Source organism: Zosterops lateralis (assembly GCF_965231275.1).
Source record: "Zosterops lateralis genome assembly, chromosome: 2".
NCBI lineage: Eukaryota > Metazoa > Chordata > Aves > Passeriformes > Zosteropidae > Zosterops > Zosterops lateralis.
In genome coordinates, this window is record NC_139763.1 from 6,590,058 (window position 1) to 6,610,489 (window position 20,432).

The 20,432-nt window shown below is 40.6% G+C and overlaps 2 long non-coding RNA genes across 2 annotated transcripts in view; both read left to right on the plus strand.

The window, feature by feature from the left end:
• The window catches only part of LOC310923334, a 183,951-nt gene that overhangs the window by 107,431 nt on the left and 56,088 nt on the right, over nt 1-20,432 (plus strand). The gene's annotated exons all lie outside the window — the stretch shown is intronic.
• On the plus strand, nt 11,482-14,608 carry LOC310906365. Its single transcript, XR_014589391.1, has 3 exons — nt 11,482-11,715; nt 12,075-12,184; nt 12,655-14,608. It is a non-coding gene; the product is annotated as an uncharacterized lncRNA (long non-coding RNA).

A 20,432-nucleotide genomic window follows, 5' to 3' on the forward strand; every position in this document is an offset into this window, starting at 1 on the left:
CTAAGCCAGAACAAACTGTGCTGGAGAAGTGAGAGTTCTCTTTAGGCATCTACTAAAATCCCTTTTTTCTCCAAGAAGTTATGATTTTTTTATTTTTTTTTTTTTCTGCTGGAAGCTCACAGTGTGTGGCATCAGTGATAAATTGACTTGGTTTACTCTAGATCTGTTAAGTAACATTTTAAACATATATTTGTTAAATAACATTTCTATTGAAATTGTAACGTTGGATGCAACCTGATTCTTTCTAAATTACCCCATTCTCAAACTTCTATCAGCATGTTTAATATAAATTGCTATTATCAAATTAAGATGTTACATATTAAGAGTATCTAAAACATTTTGAGTTTTTTTTTTTTTTTCTGTCATCTGTGAAGTAAATATTGTGACAGCTGTCTTACTGCAGATGTCTTCATAATCCTCCTGGTAGGATTTCATATTAATCAGATTTTTTTGCCTATGGGTTTGATTTCATGGATGTCAGGCTGTTGCTGCTGGGTCCCTGCATTCACCAATATTCACTTAAGCACATCACCAGCCTATAAATGTGCTCCTCTGTCTGGAAGGTGACTTAGGCCAGGACTAGAAAGTTGTTGCATGTCTTCAAAAGACTGTGAGGACATAAAGAGCTTCCCCACGAGTATCTGAACTGTTAGAGCATCTGAGACTCTGCATAAGGCACAAAACACAGCCCCAGCTGGCCCTTTGCACTGTCCCAGGGATTTCTGTTTGATTATTGACAGGGCTTTTGTGAGTCACTTCAGCCAAATTTCCACCTCAGATGTTTTCTTGAGTGAGATGTGAGGCTTGAAAGTCACCTAAGACTATTGTCTGCCTCCTTCTCCTGCAAGCTTTGCTTAAAGCATTCCAGGAAAGAAAAATAAGTCTCCAAAGGGTTTTCTGATCCTCCAGAGACTGATTGGTGTGACATCAAGAATGAGCAGTCAGCTGTAGTTACTCCTTGTAAATTCAGGCGAGGGTGAAGTCAGTTCTCTGTTTAACAGTAATTTTATTGAATATTGCAGTAAAGTGTGATCATTTTTGTGATGCTTGTAAAAACTACTATAGAAATTGAGCAGTATTTTATATTCTCAGAGATACTGCAAGATGTACAGAAACAATTTGTCTGTTCCCATGTTTCACATCCCATTAAATGTGAGGGAGACTTAGGTACCCTCTTTTAAGAAAACTGGGCATTTCAAAAACACTGAAGGACCAGGAAAGAGTTCAGAATGGAGCAAACAAAAATGAAAGAATACAGCAGCTATTTCCAAACTGCAGACAAAAGTGAATTCCTGACAGAGTATCCAACCTAGTGAGTCTTAATCTGTGGGGCAAGGAAGGATGCTGAGAACTAAAACTACAGCAGCTGAAAACCAGAAGTAGCTAATAAAGCACAGTTATAAGCTGTGGTTTGCTATGATGCTTTAACCCCCCAAAAAAGGCTGACCCAACAAGCTAAAATTCCTCGAGACACCATCCACAACCTTTTTACATTACCACTAACACTTCAGCTAATAATTAGGAATTCCTCTGGTTTCCACTGTCACTGTATGAATCATTTAGTTTAAAGGTGGGTACCTTAAGTGAGTCTGAATGATTCTGCTGGAATCAGCAAGTTAAGTCGACCATTTAATCTTCTCAGCTGCATTTACCTGGCTAGAGGAAACGTGGCACAGACATTTTGAATGTTAATGGGAGACTTGTAAAAATGAAGGTTCCTCTTACTTTTGTAAAGGTCAGCAGGAATGAATGGCACAATTCACATCACCTGAAAAAATGAAAACATCCTGGAAAGTCAGAAGTGGAAAAAAAATAGTATTGAAATGAATAAACGTGTGAAGGAATTAAGTGAAATGGGCACAGAATTTGCTTTGGGTCTAGGGATGAGCAGCTTGTGGGATCTGTATAAGGAAATCAGTTGAAAATGTGGAGATAAACCTAGATTGGGAAATCTAATTCTAAATAGACAATTGGTCTGTAATATCTCCATTTCCCCCACCCCTTTATGGAATGTGTGGTCATTGATTAACCAGCATTTTAATGAGTATACATTGCACACTTTAAAGAATCAGTTGTGAGGCACAAATAAGAAAACTCTGTGAATGTGGTCTAATGGTAAAATATGTAATACTCATAACTACTAGATGTTGAAAACCCCTCCACTTTTCCATTGGTAATGAAATAGGTGAACTTGGCAACTACATACATTAACTAAATTTGGGAAGACTTGAGTTTCTGCTAAAGTATCTCCTTTGAAGTAGTTACTATTCTTTCATTTAATTGAAAAGAAAATAACTTGCTCTGCATATTTTCAGAGAGTTTCCTTTGAGTGTTGCATTTCCCATCATATTTGTGTTTTGATGGTTTTATTAAAAATTATTTGCTTGAATGGTTTTTCTGGTTTTTTTTTCTTTTATCTTTTCTTCCATGCAACTGATTCAGTGTCATCTCCCTGCCTCAGCAGCATCTGTAGGTCAGCTTAGGTTTGTGCAGACTAGTGAGGAATTGCTGTGGGCAGCAGAGTTTTGTGTGGAAGGAAATGCTGCAACTGCTTTATGGGAGCAGATTACATTTCTCACCTGAGGGGCTACCAGTGGTTAAATTGGTTCTGTCGAGATGTCTGTGGGTTCAGAGCCCTGAATATATTCAAAGTGTCTTTAACCAAAACCAGCATTTAACTTCCTTGCTGGTAGGAAGACTTCGAGCCCGTTTGGTCTAAACAAATCTTTAGGTATCGTTATTAAAATATCATCAAAGGATATCATTCAAGACTGGAGTGCCCTTGCTCTGATTTCTGTGAAAACGCAGACAAGGAAATAATCCCTGCCCCAAAGAAATGAAATGGGTAAGACAAAGCAAACAGAAGTGTCTGGAAGGGAATGAACTTGGTTGCAGTCACACAGTGAATAAATCCTTGGCAGACCTCAAGGTCTCTTGAATTTCGTGTGGTTGATTTTTAAATTTCTTTTTTAAATAAATGCAACAGTGATTTGAAATGGTATCCAAAATGTCAGAAATCCTCATTTTATCTCTCATTATTGGTCCATAGCTGGAAATACCCTTTCTGTCATATGAAGTGATCTCCCTGATCTGCTGAAGTCCATAATCCCCACCACCTGCCCCTCTTCCTTCACTCACCCAGTGATCCAGGAAAGATGTGAAAGAATAGAGCATTTCTTATCTTGCATCAATAGCTGTTTATCAGAGGCAAATGAATTCCAGAGTGAGCAAAAAGGAAGATACTTTGCAGTAGCCTAATTTTTAGAGCTGGTAGCATCTTTTTAAGACCAGGAATTTGGTCAGTTGTTTTTAATAATGAACAGATGGAGCTATAAATCAGTTTACCTAATGTCACATATTGGTGAGAGGAATAGAAACAGCAGAGACCACAGACATACTGTGCTTTTATATTGCTTTTTCATCTGGTTTCCAGTTACCTTTTCTGCATATTTGTTTCCTCACCATCTTCCTGTCTCCCATGGTGGTATTTTGAAGTGCTACTGTAAAACTTTATGTAGGAGGTCTCCACCAAGGCTACCGAGTGAAACTGTAGAAAATGACACCAGCTCTGCTTTCTGATGGGACACAAAGATCCTTCTGCTTTCAACCCAGCTGCCTTCCTCTCTCTTTCATACTTGGCATCTTATTTCCTACAATTCTTTGGAAAAAAGAATAATTATTACTGAGAGAAATGCAAACACACACATATATATATGTGTGTGTGAGTATATATATATATACACACAAATGTCTGAAAAAAATATAAATAATTGGGCCAAGATTTACATAAATACACTTAGATTTTAAAAGCATTTTTCTTTATAGTGATTAGGTCACTGTTTCAAAAGACACTTTGGGGTCTCACTCATGCAGAAGGTCACAAGTAACCACCACAACATGAAATGACAGCAGTCACTGGCAAAGCTCAAGGCAATGGTGCAGGTTCAGGGGCTGAATTTGTGTCCTCACACCATGAAATCAGCCCTGCAGGGTGTGGTCATGATAGTCCCCATGTTGGGCTGTTCTCTCACATCAGCTGGCTGGTTCTGCCTGGTTTACAAATAATGTTTATTTGGTAAAATGACCTGCTTTTTCTACATTAATATGAAGCTCCCTCTGCAGCAGTGGATTCATTCAGACATTTTAAAATGTAAGTGACCATTTTCAAATTTAGTAGCACCTTGAGGTATAAATTAGGGTTAAGGTCCCATTATATCAGACACTGTGAAAACTCACGAGAGTTTTTCCTTGACAGGAAATTTCTCTTATCTAAGTATTCAAGAATAGCCAAATTTAGGAGGTGAAGTAGTGATGTAGAGAAGAAAATAATCTGCCAACGTCGTGTTGCAAGACAATAGAAAAGATAAGAAATTAAACTGTAGACATGATTCAGTGTCTTATCCAGAGCCACTGTTGTGTTCCAAAATTAAACAGTAAGACTTACAATTATATTTAGTAGAAGACAAGGAATAAAGTAGAACTGTGCACCTTAAATCACCTTTCTGCATTTTGTAGTGCTCTGGAGTTTTCTTTCCTGTTTTTTGCCTGATATTTGAGCACAGTGTTGAGGAACACGGACTTTCACTTTGCCCCAGTTATGTGCTTTTAGATCTTCCTAGCATTTCCAGCATGGAGACTTTTGATTGCTTATTTTATGCCTGACTCAGCCCCTTCTGACCAGAGGAGGTCATTGAGGCTCCTTATCCCTGTGGGCAGGGTAGTTTTCACCTTGCTTTTTGTACTTCCTTGTGTGGATTGTGCTTTGTACTGCAGCACCTCCACTCTGGGCCAGCTGCTGGTCCTTCACCTTGTTCTGTGCAAGAATCTGTGCTCAGAGCATGATTTTTTTTCTTGCAAGTCTATCTCCTCTTGCTCTCTGCATGCCTTTTCCTGGGTTGGATCTTGCCTGTCTGCTTTTCAAACCAGAACCTCTCCTGCTGGCTGGAGTAAGTTGAGCCACAAATGTGCCTTTAATTAAGGAACTTTTAACAGCTCCAAGTTATGTGTTGATGTGTGAGTTCTCAGGTCAATAACATGAGTATGCAGCTCATATTTTGCTGCTTAACTTCTAGTTCAAGACCTCTATTCTGTCATAGGAGTCATGGAAGTTCATGGTTGGCCTTGGGTTAACTCCTGGCAAGAGTGTGTGTCTTCTATGTCCTTTCTTGCCAACAAGACAGTGAAAGTTCCACCTTTCTTTTCTCTGCCCTGCTCCCTGTGAATAGGTTTGTTTATGGGCTTCATTGTTGTTGCTCTTGCTCCAGTGCTTGACCAGATTTGTCGACTCAGAAATATAAATGCTGCTTTGTTTGCCTGTTCAATCATAAATTCTGTTCTGGTGTGTGTTCTGCCTGACTGACCATTGGTGCTGTGCTTCTCATACATTTATTAGGGAATAGCAAAAGAGCCAGAGTCTCTGAAACTATATTCACTCCTTGCCAGGGATATTATTTGCAGAGATGCTGCAAGTTCTGCTCCTCTCCATCTAAGCACGAACACAAGCTGCTTTCTTGGCCTCCTCCATCAAACTGTTCCATTTAGGGCTTTTCAGTTTTACAGTATAGCAGGAAAAAAATTAAAAGAGTTCTGGTGAGGGGAGTCCTTCCTTACTGTTTTCTGTAGCTCTTTCCTTGCTAAACAGAAGAAGGGCTGAAACAACAAAGGGATGAGTTAATGCTGGGGGGGGGTGGCAAAACCAGGAGCAGGACTACAAGGCAGTGAGTGCCATGCAGTGCAGTGTGAAGAATTTCAGGGTAACATTATTGACAGTGCCTGAATTAGGAACTGGAGGATTTAGGAGGAGAAATGTTCCTGTTTAGAAGGTCAAGATTTCCCTACGTATTCTGTTTCTTGACCTGGGCTTAACATTGATAACACCAGAAGGAAATCCCTATTTTCTCCTTCATCTACCATTAGACATGCTGTATTTCACTTACAAGAACCTTTCAAGTAACTAAAGCAAAACAAACCACTCTGTGATTACTCCTTTCTTTAAATGAAGGGTTTTTTTGTTATGGTTCAGATAGAGTAGGGTGATACAGACATCTCTGTGAGCACTGTCCTTACACATTGTGAATCCTGAGGGCTTTTTTTTTTGTAAGAAAGCAGGTCTGGAGATAGATTTTCTTGTTTCCAGTTCATGAACTCAACTATGCTGGTTTTTCCACTGGTGGCATTTCAGATTTTTCTCCTTATGCATATGTTTTGATATTTGCATGACATCTGCTAGCACAGAAAACCAGGTGAGGTGTGACGAAGGCAAGGTCTAGGTTAGTTGGCAAGTTATATAATCTTAAAATCTGTCATAAGAACATAAAGTATTGGAGTTTAAAGATGGAGCACTTGTAAGTCTAGAGTAGGTGCTTGCTTTTATTTAGAATAAAAGCTTGGATGTTTTCACAAAATGACTGGAATGATAGCCATTCTGTTAAACCCTTCAGCTTTCCAGCTTGGTTGCTCCATGAAATTACCCAAAGTTTTCCCATCACATAACATGGTGGGCTTTTCTATTGCAGCTCTGTTGTGCTGAACTTTCCCCCAGACAAATGAAGTGTTTGGGAAATGGTATCCAGGCAGGATGCAGGGAAGTGGGAGATCTCTGTGGCTTCTCTTCCTGGTGTAAACCAAAGCCTAGGCTTCATTACTGCCCCTTTGGAGAAATGTAAGAGAAGCAGTTGCTAAAATTGCCAAAGTGTGATTGCTGGGATGTTGGACTTTGTCAGCTGTGAAGACAAGCGTGTTCTGAGACTGTCTGTGTGCTCCTGCATGGATTGGGGAATAGGTACAAAAGATGGCACAGTTTCACAAGCTGAGAGGAAAGGGAGCTCTATAAAAAGCAGACAAGCCCAACCACCAGGGTGAAATCTGGGTTTTGAGGGGTGAGTCAGGTGAGGGGGCAGCTGAGGTTCTCTTGCAGCACCAGCAGCAGTGGCACATTTAGGAAACGTTTTGCTTGGTGTGTTATGCTGTCTGTGTCAGGCTCTGCAGCTCCTGCTGGTTCCCCAAAACAGCAGAGATGCCTCCCTGGCATTGCCTTGGCACCAGCCAGGCTCCCAGCAGCACTGAGAGGCAAAAACAAGGGTTGTCCAAGTGGCAGTCCAAGAGGATGCAGCTTTCCTAGTTCAGGGTATGTATGATCTTAGAAGGAAATAAAAAAGTCTGCTTTCTTTACCATCTTTTTCCCTTTCCCTTCCTTTTTCCCCCCCTTCAGTATGTGCAACATACATCTCCTTTGGAATCTGTCCCAAATGATGGTGTTTAGCCTTTTCGTGTCATGCCCACCTGCTATTTTTCAGACATTTCTGAAAATTACTGGTTTCACAATAGGATTCCAACATATGTCAGAGGAACAGGGACATTAGAACAAAATTGGAGAGGGAGGAAAATATAAATGCGTCCAGAGTGGTTATTTCATGTTAATATGCAGATGTTTTTTATTGCATAAAGACATGGGGAACCATGTGGAACTTGCTCTCCTCGCTCCTTTTGTCCCAGTCCTATCCCCCAGTTTTGCATTATGTTTGATTGCTGCATTTCCTTGTATCCAAGAGTGTGTATTATCCTTGAGGCACCATCTGTTTGCTTTGTGCCTGTCTGAAACACCACCCTGGGGCCTGGCACACACGGCCCCTGAATGCTCTGATGAGGCACATTAATACTCTGATGAACAAGGCAGTTCTGCACCTCCTCAATGCTCCTGGATTGAGCATGAATTAAACAAACTCCAGCCCAGGGAGCTCTTGAACACTCTGCAGTCAATAGGAATTGGTGCTGGTTTGGAAATGTAGGTGAAGATTGCAACAAGGCATGTGTGTTGTTACAGAAGGTTTGTGTTTGGAGTAAATTTGGAAAGAGTGTATTTTCTCTTGTAATGCAGTGTGAAGACATAATTCTTATTGCTCATTTTGGCTGAGTTAGAATCTGACCCAGCTGTCTTTGAGCTGCAGCTGAATTAGCTCCTGAGTCAGTTATAATCCACTTCTGGAGTGTGATAGGAATCCCATTTTCCCTGACTCATTTTTAGCCCATTGTCAGTAATTCAACATGATCTCCAATAAAGATATGACAAACTCAACTTTTCCCCATTACAGTTGCCTTTTTAAGCAATAACATTTTTTTCTCAGACTGTATTTTTTGTTTGTTTTGCATAGCCCAAAACTCAAAGCCACAAAAGAATAATCAACAACATTTAGGTCTTTTGGAGTCCACACTTTGTGTGGTTGTGTATGTCAGCATCCTTTCCTACAATGCAGTAGAGCAGAGAGGAAGCATTTCCAAATTCAGGCCAAAGATTTCTCTAATATTTAAAGAAAAAAATATATACATTTTAAACCACATATTTTGTGAATCAAATTGTTTGCTCCAAGCTTTCCATTTTCTTTCAAAAAAGCTCTGAACTTAAACTATGAAAAGGATAAAGCACCATTGTGAATGCCTGTAGGAAGGCAAAATAGGACGCCACTGGAGGGCAGCAAGTGCTCAGCTTCTCCCTGGCAATATAGCAAAGGATCGTGAGGAGGCAGGAGACTGTACTTTTATTTTCCATTCATTTATCGTGTAATTTTTTGATTTGTTTTACAAAGAGCATTGTTTTCGAATAAGAATAGATAGAAAGAATTTTATTTTATTTTGGTTTATTTTATTTTATTTTATTTTATTGCTGCAAAAATAGAAAAAGGGAAATTTTGTTCTGAGTTTTATTTTTGCTTTGTAATTCAGCAAATATGAAGGTTCATGGAAGTTTTTTGAAAGTGGAAGAGAAGGGATCCAGCAGTAGAAGCTAATTTTCACTAAATATGTCCTAGGAATTTTACATGCCATTTGTGCAAAGCCTTCACTCTAGAAAATACAGAAAAAAACATATGAACTTGGAAAGAAAAAAATTCAGTATAAATGATAATGTGAGATAATGTAACTTTCAGATACCTAAAGAATGAAGACAGTGTCAAAATACACATTTGCTATGTCAGATTAAATCTGCACAAGAACCTCTAATCCTAGCACAGACTAAATTCTAACAGAACTCGATTTCACAACCTTATCTTTTCCCAAAAAAAAATGCTGTTTTAAAATGCAGCAAAATGATAAAAAGCAATCCATCATCTGGAGCTAAATTTATGCCTTTGTGCTCCCTTAACAGTTTTAGAATTTAGATGCCAAGTAGAGATCTTTACCAATTAGGGTAACAGGCTGATCAGCCAGGAGGTTATTTGGGAACTCGATGGAGAAGCCCATGGGGAGCTTTTTTTGTGATTCATGGTGTTGATAGAGAAGTGCAGGTTTCAGTTTAATTTTTTACTTTCTTCCCAGTGCCATCTTTCCTCAGCTGACTCATTTTGCACCTTTTCTTGTACCAGTTGCTGCCTCCTCTTTACAGACCTTTTGTCCTCATGGAAGGTTTCCATTCCTCTGCTCTGCAGCTTGAACTGCTCCCCCTCAGCCCCTCTTTTCCTCATCCTCTCCTGAGCTCCTTTTCCATGTCAGCTGGAGTTCTCCTCCTCCCCCTCGCTGAAGCAGCAGGATGGGAGCGACCAGAGTGCACCAGAAATCACTTTCACCTCCTCTGCTCGGTGCTGCAGCACCCTCAGCTTGTTGGAAGATGTCAGGGTGGGGATGTCCTGCTCATCCCCATCAGCTGTGACTATGTGCGAGTATTTTGGGACCTCTGAGTCTTGTACAGCACAACCTGAGCAGATTTTCACAGAGGCTGCAAGTATCAGCAGGATTTTTATCCATATTTTTGCTAAATTCAAATTTCTGGTCCAAAGCACAGCGTTGCTGGAGAGTTCTAGTTTTATGGTGGTATTTTTTTTTAATGTTAGAGAAAAAAGTGAAGTCAATTTACCATTTTCAGAAATGAGTGAAGAGCATAAGCCAACTAAAAATATATCTGCATACAGAAATAAAATTCAAATTCAACGCTTAATGCAATTCAGCACCATAATAGGCAATTTCAGTTCATGTGAACAAAGCTGATGAGGTTTAATTGAAGGCAGGCTTATATAATTGAAAATGTAAAAGGTGTCTTACCTGTAGGTATTGACAGTAGTGTCACCTCTGCTCTGTTTCTCCTGCCTGAGGTCATGTTTTCCTGTGAATGAACAGGGATTTTGAAAGGGGATAAATGTCTCTATTTCACAGATGTAAACCCACCACTCAGAAACACTGTTGGTCAGAGTTTTCAAGATCTTGGCACCGCTTTTGCATTTTAAAATGTTCAGCTTTTTAAATCCAATCTGTGAGAAAGAAGCTGTTTTTTTTTCACAGTGCCTTTACATTGTCCCTCCCACTGAAAGTAAACTGGGGCTTGCAGACCACTCTTCTAAAAATCAGGGTTTATTTGTTTCAGATGGACTCTGCAGAGGCTGGCCATTACTGAAATGCTGCTTTTTTACCCTATTTTGCACAGGAAATCTGTTTCAGAGCCAGAAATACAGATTGAATCTCAGGACTTCTACACCTTTGGTTCAGCAGCAAGACCATCTGTCACTTCTAATTCCTGCTATGAAAAAGATGATCTAGTTATCTTTGATGGAATAGTTCTGAATTTGCAAGCTACATTCTTCTCCTTTTCCTCAATTAGATTTCCCTCCCCTCCTACATACTGGAATCTCTATTTGAAGGTTCAGCCTTGGATAAAGCTAAACCCCAAAAGGATGATGCCTTTTTAATCACTGGCTCCCCACTGGATATGATATAAACTTGCAAAACATGCTAGCTCCTCTCACCAAAGCAATCTTGACTTGGTTCCAAAGGGGAGAGAAAACAGGTGAATTCCTTGTCACTTTAGATTTCACTAAGGATATGCAGAACTTTTACTCCATTTTAAGCTTGATATGTGTTTTGGAAGTTAGAAGATTTAGAAGGACGGGCTGGATATTTTTTCAGGCATGTCTACATCTTAACCAGCATCTGCATATCATTCCAAGGTTACTTTTAAATCTTCTGGATTCTCACTCAGCTTTGTTTGACTCTCAAAGGCAAAGCACTCTTTCTCATAGCACCATTAAATCATGATGAGATTCTCTTTCATAATGAGGAAAAAAATCCAATTTTTTTCCTTTGGAGAAAACCATCCTCGTCTTCATCTGGGTAAAGAGATGCTTCCTGAATCATAATGTCTTCAGTCTTTCACACATGTGTTTTCTTGGTGTAAACTACAGATTTAAACAGAAAAAAAGCATATAATGATATAATATATTATATAATTTCATCCTTTTGCACTGTAGGTGAGGGAATGTCTCAGGCTGTTCCATCCAGCTGTAGCTTTTTTTTTCCCACCCATGTACACACAAACACATTCCTGAAGCTCAAACTCAGCTATGTTTCTGTAGTCCAGGGCATGTCTCTGCTGTTAAATTTTAATGAAAATAAGATTGAAGTTTTAGGGATTAATGACCGCCTGGCAAAAATTCAGCTGATATCTACTTTATCTGCACCACTTCTTCCAACCTCCCTTCCACAATGAATAACTGAAAAGGACCGAGGAACTGAAAGCTGTTTCTAGGATACAATGTGCAGCACTTCCTACTCTTGGCTCACTCTAACTTCAACCTCTCAGCTCTGTCATTTTTTTTTCTGTCTATGAATTTAAAATAGCTTTTGCCACCAGATAGTGAAGTAGAAGCAATAGCATTTGTCCCAGCTGTGAGTGGGATCACCTTGCTACCGTGATAAAATCGAAGGGGCTGATCTTCACATGGATTTTGCATTCAGGTAATTTCCACACCTTACTTATTCTGCTGTTGGGGTAAAACCTTTCCTGCAACGAGCTGAGAGGCTTTATGTATCTGTGTGAGAGGACATATGTCTCTGTGCAAAGCATGACTTCTCTGCATTGGCATTCCAGCTGGCAGTTCCTGGAAAGCTGTCTGCAAAGCCACCCTGCAGCTCCAAAATCTTCTGCAAAAGGGAAATCAGGAATGGTGTGACCTCCTTCCTGCCACCCATACCTGTGCTGTCCTTTCTGTGCTCCAGCATGTGGGCAGAACGGGAGAGAGATGGTTGCTTTTTTTGTAATCTCTCTTTGAAAGGAGAAAAAAATTATTTTCTTTTTTTTTTCTGGGCCATTCCAGATGAGGGAAAGAAAAAGCCTTTTGAACTTGGTTGCCCCAGGTTCATCTGGGTACAAACACTTCGGGTACATTGATCCATTGTAAACTGCTGGAACAGGAACAGGATGCAGGTATGGTGGACAATTATTATAAAACAATTGCTGCTCTATATCCAGCCAGTTTACAGCTTTCTGGTGTCCCCGAGATATAGGTGCTGGTTTCATGTTCTTGGCAGCCCTCCATGCCCACAAGTCAAGGTTCCCCTTTTTGACCAGGAGCTGGCAGGAGGCTCACAGATCAATGGTGAGGAGCTATGGAGAAAAGTTTCCCGAAAACTGGAAAACTGGAAAGATTTTTTTGTCATTTAAGCTCGGGAGACAAACCTCCTCACCAGCATTTTCCACTTGCAGTGCATGATTACTCTGAGATTTAGGAAGCAAACAAACAGTAATCATTAAGAGCAGTTTATTAAACAAAATAAATTTCTGCTTTCGCCATTGACTAAAGAGCAGGCAATTTAGCTGTTCCTAATTATGAGGTTATGCCTAGATTTTTCTAAACTGAAATGACAGTCTGTATACACTTTTTTTTCTTCTTTTAGGAATGCAGTCACTTTTTGGAGGCTTTTACACAGACGAACTCTTTGATATCTCTCTGTCCACAAGTATGCCATGTGCAAGAGGTTGAAAATGGAGATGGATGTGATTGAAAACTGTGTTGTAAATCTTGGTGCTGCTTCTAGCAAATTGCAGAGTGGCACATACCCACAGTATTTTATACCTGCCCTGATGTTTAACAGAGGGGCTGTTTTTTCTCAGCCAGTTCAGTCAGACACACACATCCACTCCAGGCCCATGTTTGGGATGGTGAAATGAAATAGTTCCCATAGTTATTCCTAGAAGTTAATTAGCTGTGACAGTGGGAAAGTGACCACCTCATGATTCTTGGATATTTATAACGAGGCTGTCACTTGCTAGGTTAGTCAGGTCACAGAGGAGACAGGAGTGTGAAGTCAGGTTTCTGGCGGCACACAGAGCTGAACCTGCATCGCTGCCCTTCCTGGCCATGGCTGAGATGTTGGCAGGAAGGATCTCCGGGTGCAGAGTTTGTAACACGACACCAGCTGCGATCCCTATCTTTGGGAAATGCTGCTCTGCTGTGCACTGTAGGTGCATCTGCATTTCCTTCATCACATGCCTTCAGCCTGGCCTGGGATTAATGGGATGGAGATGTGTTTTGTGCTGCTGCTGCTGTTGCTTTCATGGGCTCAAGGTCAGATTTCCAGGGGCACAGCAGAGCTGGAGCAGAGGACAGAGCAATGACACTGTGCCATCCCTCAGCTGCAGTGACCCTGCTGCCCATCTGCACCATGTGCTGGTTGCTCCATGGGGAACACAGAGAGAAGTTTTGGGCTTTTTTTGCCTCTACTTTGTGTATTTAGCAAGTGGAAGTTCCACTGTCATGCCTCAGGACTTACTGGAGCTGTGCAGTTCCCTAATGCATGAGGAGATGTTTGTTCAACTCTCCAATTTTGCCATGTAATCAAGACTTAATGTGCTAAATGTGTTCGCTGTAAACTGGTATCAGCACAGCTGAGCATGACCTGAGCAGCTGGGAATATTTCTGAGAGCGTTTTTTTGTGGTTTTGAGAGTTAAAAGAGCAAAGGAGTTACACCAGCAGGGGGAAAAAAACCCTCTCAAATTACATGTTTTGTGCAAATCAGAGGTATTTTATTGGTAATGATAGGCTAACCTGGAACACATTATTCCAAAGATCTTTCTCATTTAGAGTACCATTTGTAAATGTTGTCACTGCTCAGAAAAAAAGAGATATCTCACACTAAGAAAAATATGAGTTACCATCATGACAAGGAGAAAGCACAGAAGTTCATTTTTGTCTGTCTGTCATTATGGTCCTTCAGTTTTAGCAGAAAAAAAAAAAAACTTTCATAGAACTTCAGCATGATTTGCAGAGTGTCATTTCTCATTTCTCTGTTAAAATTTCCTGCCCATAAATAGTGTGCCAAATGTTGTAGTGGGTTTGTCATCTGCCCAATATTCTTCAGAGAAAGCAGCTGACTGTTGGCTTCCCTAATTATTTCTTCTTCTAATATTGTTTCCTCAGAGCTAGCTTGAAGGGGGAACAAACCCTAACTATATATGTATAATCAAGTAAAACCAGACATTTCTGTCCAAAAAAAAAAAAAAAGGTAAAGCTTTGGAACAAACAAAAAGTTTCATGTTTCATGCAAATGTCTCTCTATTAAAGCTGGCAAGATTTCAATAAGCATTTTCTGAGAAGTATTTCTTTTTATTTTACTGAATTAAAACCAAAGGTGGGACATTGCTTTTTTGCATTGCTATGAACCCCCACTGGAAAGCCAAGCTGGGAAACTGCCAAACCTCTCATACCTGCAGTGACAATGGGGAGCCATATCAACACACACAAACCCATATTTAACTAAACTGTTCAATTGAATTCTAATCTCCAGCTAATCGCTGAGGTTGAAAAAAAAGAAATCTCCCTATTCATGTTTTATTTCTAAAAAATACCTTTATGAGGTAATACAAGTGCATGAATGGATGAGAGACTCAAGCACAATACACTGTCTACAAAGCTAAATGAGCTAGGGGGGTCACATTCTGTTAAATATCTCACCCATGAAACTCTCAGTTAAAAAGAAACTTTAAATGGAGTTTGGAAAGTCACTGAAAGACCTTTTTGGAGAGTTCTCAGGGTAGAAGGTGTTACAGAGGTGTGTTTTTGTTTTTGGTTCACTACAAGTCTCCATGAGCCACACAAATCAATGAGATTACAACAGAAATACCAGTGGACACCAATTTATGTGTAGTTGGGCACATTCTGTGTTCAAAACAGAGCTGGCAGCCTCCTGAACAGAGCATGTATGTGTGTTGTAGGACATAGGGAGACCTTCCACCCTTCCTGCTGCAGGACTATGTGCAGGAGAAAGCCTGTCAGCCCTGAGTCTGGGCATCAGGATTGACATCTCCAGTGTGACTGCCACTATCCAACTCTAATTCTTCTCAGTATTCCTTAGTGGGAGAGAGCACAAAAGAAAAGAGGTGGTCCTTGACTCCTCTGGGGGCATATTTGAGGTTAATAAGGAGGGAAATGTGGGGTTAAAAAACACAGTCCTTAAGTCAGGACTTGTAACACAGCCCCTCATCATTCTTTGCAAGGTAATACTGAGTAATTACCAAGTAACTACCAAGTAACTAGGTAATACCTGGTTTTACCAAGGCAGGACTGATGTTCCTGGTAAAAGCCACATCTGGAGAAGGTTACAGAACCTGTTACAGAACCAAAATATAATTTCACATGAAGATGCTGTGGAGCAATTGTGAAGAACAAGACATTTGGGTACAGCTGGTTCTCAAGCACAGCTGCTCAGCTCTCTTGTTCTCCAGAAAACTGTGCACAAAACACAAAGGTCTCTCCTGGACCACCCCCTCACAATTTCAGGTGCTTTATCCCTGGGTTTGAGTTTCCATCTTTTTTGCAGACTCTGAAGGCCAGTTTGGTCTGTGTCAATGGTTGGCTGGGGAATCCCACAAAACTCTCTGTGGGTGTGATGGCTCCTCTTTGCTGATTTAAAGAAATTCCTTGCAAGTAGCTCATTCTCCTCCAGGCTCTCAGCAAGGCTGGGCATATCCTTGACTTAACCTGGCAGTGAGAACCTGGCACTCACTTCTAACTGAAAGGACCCTCCCTGACCCAGGTTTTGTGCTTGTGTGGAAAACCCTGGCAGCGAAAATAATTCTCCAGTGTCTTCCCATTTGTCCTGTTCCTTTACCGTGTCTCCAAATCTCACCTTTTCTCGGTGTGAATGGGCCAGTGTGACCTTCTTGGCAAACACTTGTTGCAGATCAGAGCCAACAAAGTGTTGTGGGGGGCTATCGAATGTCCCCGAGGTAAGGCATGCATAAAACATGAGCGCGGAGTCATAAATAACTCGGCTCCTCTTCATTTATTTTAAAATAATGACGGTTGTTTAACTGGCTTAAAAGGGTTACTCTTTCACCCCTGGCTTGTCCTGAGCACCGTGGGAAAACGACATGAGCACTGTTTGGTTTAAGGGATGTAGTCATGCAAAACCTTTGCTGTACCTTCTGGAGGACGCTGGAAGAGTGTTTCAAGAAATAATGAAGGTGTGAATCATCACAATTCTGAGTTGTCTGATAAGAAAATCTTTTAATCTCTGGTAGCGACGCAAGGGCTCTGATTGCTGCAATTCTCTTTTATAAATTGTGCAATAAAATATGGAATAAATCATCGCGAATGAATCCGGGATTATCAGCAGTCTTTTCCTTTGATATCAGTATTTCTGACCGGTGTTCTTTAAAGGCTTTTACTTGTTAGTTTAGTTTTAGGAGACAAATAAAGTAATTAGTGCTCTTTCTTTATTTTCCCATTTTATGGTCTGTTCTTGGCACGCTTAGAAAACATTTGAGCTTGAACAGTTAATTTTCAGTTGTGCCTGTTAGCAGGAATTATTTCCATTTTTCAAAAACAACATAAGAAAACAACCAGGATGAGATACTGGTTTCATTAAAAGTATATGCAAAGGATGAGGTGTTTTGTTGCTTCTATCCTCTTTTCTTTTCTTTTCTTTTTTTTTTTTTTTAATTTTAATATATTTTAAGTATTCAGAATGTACTAAAGATTATTCAGTTTTATATGTGTATGTTTAGTCAACAAAACCCTCAGGAGCTCCATTTTGAAAAATATTACCACTGTTTCTGGAATTTGGCTCCACACGCCCTGTGTTTTCTTACAGGACAACATCTCTGGTCTTCTACCAAGGTTTTATGTTTTTATTTATATAAAAAACCACACAATATCATAGGATGTCAAGAAAATGAACAGCTTGGTAAGATTTAGGCTTTTTGAGGGTCCTTTCAAGATCAAGAAAGATATACAATCAAGTAAATAGCTCAGATTGGAAACCTCAGAACCCAGCTTTGATATGTGACTCTTCTCATAATACACAATACAACTCTGATTAAGCTTTATCACTTCATTGATCACTTCCTAGGCAGCAGATGCTCATTGGCTAGAGAGAAAAATCAAACATGATTCACTGCTACTTTGACTGTGGATGGCAAACATGTATTTATAATATAAGGCAATGTCCTGATGTAAGAAGCTGGAATAGTGGAGCTAGAGAGGAAGAATGAGCTACAGACATAAAAAAATACAGGTTGAAGTGTTTGGGTTGGATTCTGCTGTGATTTATCCATCGGCTCCTTGCTCAGGTTGCTGCATGTCCCCTCAGCCTGCCCTGGGTGGGAGCTGCAGGCAAGGGGCAGCTCTGCTGAGTGTCCATGAGCATCTTCCATTCACTCTGATTTCTAAAGGCTGAAAGATGGTGGAAAAGCACTTTTTGAAAACCTGTCCACTTAACTTTTGGAAGTTTGTTGGGTTTTTTTATTGCTGGCATACCTTTTATTAATATTTGATGAGTGTGTGAAAAAAATGTGAAAAATTCACATCAGTAGCAAGACTGCTCATGGTGCTTTAATTATTTGGTCCATTTGCTTCACGCAGGAAATTATTAGGTAAAATACCTTTGTGTGCAGATTAGAGATGTGTGACACACTCTGGCTAATTGTCTGGCTGTGCAGCTTAGATGAGGGTCAGGCTGCCTGGCCTCTGTCACCTCCCTCCCTTCATACAGATGTTTACAGCCAGCAATCAGCTTGGGAAACAACACAGAGCTCAGCCTCTGCTCCTGTGTCAATCATGAGTGGCTTCTTCCTACAAATAATTCCAAAACTGGCTTAGGAAACTGCTTTGGATGTTGGAGGGAGGAAGCCAAGTGACTGTGAGCTGTGGGCAGGGTGAGTGAATAGCTGAGGATGAGGTTGGTACTGGAATGGGAAGGTCATCACTGCCAGGCATGGCTGTGTCTCCTGGGGCTCAGGGTATGGTAGACTGACAGTAAAACATCCCTGGGAAGGCAAGAGAGGTCCTGAAGATGAGCTGAGACCCCATTGCAGCTGAATAAGGGGATCTCAGTAGGTGTTGGAGGCACATTCATGGATGAGGAGAGACTGAGGAGAATACAAGAAGTAACTGAATCACAGCATCTCCCTGCTTTATGTGCAGTCCATGGGCTGAACAGGAGGACTGGACAGGCCTGAACCCCTCTCAAGGGTCCTGAAGTGCTGAGATGGTGAAGGATCTGTGAGGAGAAGGGAGTTCCCTCTGTGCAGCTCTGCCTTGTGGTGAGGGCCAGCTGGCCCTTCCTGGAGCTTTGTGATGCTGCAGTGAGGTCATCTTGCTGTTCTCCTGTTCTGAGTACATTTGTGGGCTCATGGTCCCTCTCATGTTGCTGCAAAAACGATATGGATGCCTGAGCATGTGTGATCATACTCTGTCTATAATGGGCTTTAAATACCATCTGATTCAGATACAATCTCGTGCAGCAGTTGGGACTGTGTGTGAATTGCTTGATTTCCCCTTGGGTTTCTTTAAACCTGAGGCAATGGCACAGCAATCTAGAGATAACCTGGTGTAGAAAAATAATAGAGATGCTTCTGTTGTTCCCTTGCCATTTTCGCTTCCTTTCTTTTTCTTCGAAAACCCGTTTATTTCCCCGTAGAGCTATGAAATAACAGGAAACAAGAACACCCCAGCTAGGCAACATCTCTTCTGCAGAACTACAGGAGATCACATCCTGTAAAAAGGTTAATGAGGAACTGAGACTTTTTTTTTCGTCAGGATAAAGAGAATTATTCGCTTCCTGGTGCACTAGAAGCATTCGCGAAACCTTTTAGGAAATGGCAAAATGTATTTTTAGTGCAAAATGAGGCTAGAAAGAAGTTGCAAAAAGCTGTACCATCAGTCCTGGTTTTGATACATCTGACATTCAGGAGCTGCAGGTTTTCTTGCTTCCTTTTTTCACTGAAAATGGAATGCTGAGGACTTCAGAAAAAATATCCTTTTCTCATATCCTCTTCAGGCTCTCCCTATAAAATGCACACCAGCCAGTGTGTGTGAGCCAAGCTGGTGCTGGACACTGATCCTGCTGGACACCAGGCAGAATGCACAGCTCAACCCTCACTTTCCACCTTTGAGAGGACTTTTATGGCTCAGTGCCCATTGCCATTTCCCTGCCTTCCTCTCCTGGCCCATGGAAGCTGCTTCCAGGGCTGCTACTGTGCACGCTCAAGAGATTTATTTTTTTTTCAATCTCTGCATTTTAATTACACGTCCTCCTTTTCAAAAGACTGGATGCTTTGAGATAATGAAATCTTTCCACAGGTCATGCTGCTTTCTCTTCCTCTGGATTCCTCTATTAACAGAAAGCTACCGGTTTCCAGAAGGAAATTGTCTTGATTTCTTTATAGCCTCAATCTGTTCTCACCAAAGCCACTGGCAAACCTTCTGTTTATTTTTCAGGGATACAAAAACTAAGCCAAATGCCATCAGGCAGAGATCAGCACATTTACTGAACCACGAGCAAGGCCTGGAGAGCCTAGTTAAGTAATTCATTACAGCTTCTTTGAAATTCCTTCACTAAATAGGTTTGGGGTTGTTTTTTTGCCAGAAATGCTAGCTTGCTGAAGTGGAAACATTTTGTGGCAATGTACCAATTTCTGTTATCAGGAAGGTTATTTTTGAGTCCCAGGTGAAATTTTATGAGGAGAAAAGGAGACAGAAAAGGACTTTTTATCTCTAATACTGTGCTGAACAAATGTAGCTATCACAGCTTCTGGGCTAGAATTGCTTGCAATTGTCTGAACACATCTGGGCAGATGAGCTTAGCCCTTGATTTCAGGTGTCTAAATTGAAAGACATTTGAAAGGGAGTTAGACAGGATGATCTTGAAAGCCCAACCAAGCCAAACCATCTTGTGACTCTATGAAGTCTATGTGTTTGTGATGTGCAATTGCTAAATATTCCTATTTACATCCAGTTATGAAAAATGATGTTGGAATTGAGAGAGCCATCAACCTGAGAAAAGTATAAACATCATTTAAGCCAAATATTTTCATAAGGATTTGAATCCCATGTCATGATGGAGTGGGACATTCCCTGTCACGGGGCATGATGCTAATTCAGTGCTCAGATGGCACTTAGAGACAAGAAGAAGAAGATCTCATCAAGAAGCATCAGCAAAAACTGTTTCTAGTTTAAGAAATCACTAGAAACTGGCAAATGTGATGAATTAAATCCATGCCATCTTTACTTTGTCCTTACACCTTTCTCTGGCTTGTGTGGTCACTGTTCAAGACAGAACTCTTGCCTAATGAATATATAGTTCAGTCTGATCCAGTGGGGTATTTTATGCTATTTCAAGGAAATTTTGCATAAAGACATTTTGCATAAAGAAAAAAAATCATTCCTGCCCC